This window comes from Fistularia commersonii, chromosome 4 (genome assembly GCF_037954325.1).
Source record: "Fistularia commersonii isolate RoL2024-O1a breed Wild chromosome 4, RoL_Fcom_v1.0, whole genome shotgun sequence".
Taxonomy (NCBI): domain Eukaryota; kingdom Metazoa; phylum Chordata; class Actinopteri; order Syngnathiformes; family Fistulariidae; genus Fistularia; species Fistularia commersonii.
In genome coordinates this window covers 14,285,636-14,288,552 of record NC_141287.1, presented here as the reverse complement: position 1 = coordinate 14,288,552, position 2,917 = coordinate 14,285,636, and the positions used below count along the sequence as shown (strand labels likewise).

At 46.3% G+C, this 2,917-nt stretch overlaps 1 long non-coding RNA gene across 1 annotated transcript; it reads right to left on the bottom strand.

Annotated features, from left to right (window-relative positions):
- Positions 1 to 1,004: 1,004 nt before the first annotated feature.
- On the bottom strand, positions 1,005 to 2,141 carry LOC147234792 (uncharacterized). The gene is made up of 3 exons (XR_015106055.1): positions 2,121 to 2,141; positions 1,943 to 2,003; positions 1,005 to 1,108 (listed from the first exon to the last, which is right to left on the bottom strand). It is a non-coding gene; the product is annotated as an uncharacterized LOC147234792 (long non-coding RNA).
- Between the last annotated feature and the right edge of the window lie 776 nt (positions 2,142 to 2,917).

Here is a 2,917-nt window from a genome sequence, read left to right as displayed (position 1 = left end):
ATGACCTCCAGAGCATTCTAAATCCCTTTGCCAAGGCATACAGAGCCCTGGGTCTGGCCTTGCACATCAAGTAGACCTGGGTTCTGTACAAATCGCTGCCTAACCGGGCCATCAGCTGCAGCAGACACCTTAAAGCCCTGGAATTATGGCATCATTATTGCAACTCTGCAGAAGATCCTGTGGCTAAACTGGGAAGACCATCGCAACCGGCATCGGAATTCTTGAGAAGGCAAATATGGCATACCGCCACCTTTATAATGCGACAACTCTGATAGATAGGCTCTGTCCCCAACAACCATCTCCCAAAGTAGATCGTGTACTTCCAGTTAAGAGAAGGGCAGCGAACCCCTGGTGGGTCAAAGAAAAGAGGACAACATTGAAACCAGCCTGAAAAGGTTTAGCATTATTTCCTACAAGTGAGGAGGACCTCGCGCTGGGTAGGCCTCGCTGGAGGAATGCGGTGGAGGAAGGCGTCGCACAGCACGAGTCTGCAATCCACCGTGCCGCAGGAGCAAAGCGGCAATACAGTAAGGATAGATGGGGAAGGGATCCCCCACCATCCACTGTTCCAACCCTCCCATGCCCACACTATAGCAAGATATGTGGGTCAAGGATCGGCCACCTTGGGACCCACAAATGAGACAATCCTACCAAGAGGGGACAATCCCAATCGATCCAAGTGACTGCAGAAGAAGTGTAACACACGCAATGTGTAGTCTAAGATGCATGTTGTCCACCGTGTAGTGTAAATGGCATAAGTGTACAGCGTGTAGTGCAGAGTACAAGGTGTTTACGGTGAAGTGTACCGTGCATGGTGCACAATGTGTAGTGTACCGATATCACATGACAAAACAGAAGCATGTGGAATGTCGGTATTAACATTTTCACCTCTGTTCAGTCAGAGAGCTTCGTGTTTTGGGTGAGGAAACATCTCCTCAGTGTTTCTGTAGAAGCAGGATGGTTACAGCAGCCTTTCACTGAAGCTGCTCCTTCACCTGGAGGTAGTGTTGAGCAGTGGATGCAGCAGATGGTCCAGGATTGACAGGAGCGTGCCGAGTCCGGCCGGCAGTTTGGCCCGACGTGAGGCCGATGCTACCTCCCCAGTCCACTGCAGCATAGAAGAGATTTGATTGCCACGACAGTCCAGATAGAACATTTACCGGTAGCGTGCGGGGAAGTTCGTGGCCAGTGAGGCACTGACTTCCTTTGGAAAAATTGTAAGAACTCAAGAGTTTCTTGTTCCTGATAAACTCATCTCAGTTTTTAAAAAAAACTGAAAACAATCGGTGGTCTTTTTCTTTATTCCTGTATGAAGCCCACGCACATACACCTCTCCCCAAAAAGCCCTGTTACCGTGTTGCAAACTCCTCCTTGTTTTCTTTTATTTATCTTATTTATTTTGTCCTACATTGCTTCTGGAGGGACAGCAGTCACCAGCACCTGCCAACTCACATCCGCCCCCTTCAGGCGAGTCACGGTATTGTCTGCCTCACCTCATGACTTTTCTCAAAGGTTTATTTTCCAATCAATGAGAATAATTGTATCATGTAGAAGGTCTATATAATAATATAATACGTTTTTATACAATATTCTATGGGCAACATGCTGAGAAACAGAAAGGATCGCTCACCACGCACCCCAGTTTGCAAGGGACCGCGTGTGCAGAGGTGAGCTCGGCTGCCGCCCCTCGGCTTACATTTGCTCAGGAAATGCACAAATTCAGCCATTTTTTCTTGAGAACTTCTAAAACGTGATTGGAATCATACAGAAAATACATTCATGAATCTGATCCGGGGGAAAAAATGTTACTATTTACTAGTTATCACTGTTTGTTTGTTTTTTTCATCATGACAGTTGAGGCTCTCTCCTGACCGCACGTCACTGAATTTCATTTACAGCAAATGTCATTTACATTTAAAAAACAAAATGTCATTTACTGAACCTTTCTGCGGACATTGAAAGACACCAGCCTTCTGAGGGAGTACAGTTGACTCTGAGTTCTCCTGCATAGAGTATGTGTATAGGTAGTCCAGTCCATTTAGTCATCCAGCAGCAATCCAAGGCATGTAGAAGATTGTGTCAAGCGTGAAAAGAACCAGAGAGTTCAGTATTACACTTACGGACGGGTTATCTTCTTGAGCCATAAGAAAGGCTCTAAGTTCTTGCGCCCTTCACTTCCATTTGAAAAATATGCAAGGCTCTTAGATTTTACAACTAAGTGTAACGGTTCTCCGTGTTTAAGTCTGATCCACCTACCTTCAGACCTTTGCAGGGAACCCCGGAGTGTTTCTACTCTCCGCCCACTAGATGGGAGCAGCCGATCGCTGAAAGAGCAAAAGATCAGCCGCGGGCCATGAAGACAGAGGCGGAGCAACGACAACACAAGTTTCTACATTTCATTGGATTGTGACTGTGGCACCAGTCAGTGCAAACCTCTGAGCTCCAGGGAAGCCCCCGAACCCTGGGAACTGGACATTTTCTGAACTAAAGCATTGGAATCCGACGACCTACCTATTGGCTGAAATTCAGAAACCGCTTTTGGTGAAGATAAACAGACAAAAGTAGCTCATGAAATGACCCAGAAGCGTTCAAAATGAGGATGTAGGCTCAGATTTATAGTATTCATGGTGCGTAAGCTGCAAAGTGTTCTAGGTTCATGTATTCTTTAGAGATATGGTTCTGTGTTTAGGGGATAAGAATCTAATTTCCACGGAAGGAGGAGCTTTTAGGAAGTTTTATTTTCAAAAAAATGAGCTTTCTGGAAGGAGCAGCATCCCAACATTCACTGCTCTTCACTCTCAGCTCCAAATTACAGGCCGACTATGACTGCCTGAAATTACACCCCCCAACACACACACACACACACACACACACACACACACACACACACACACACACACACACACACACAGACCTC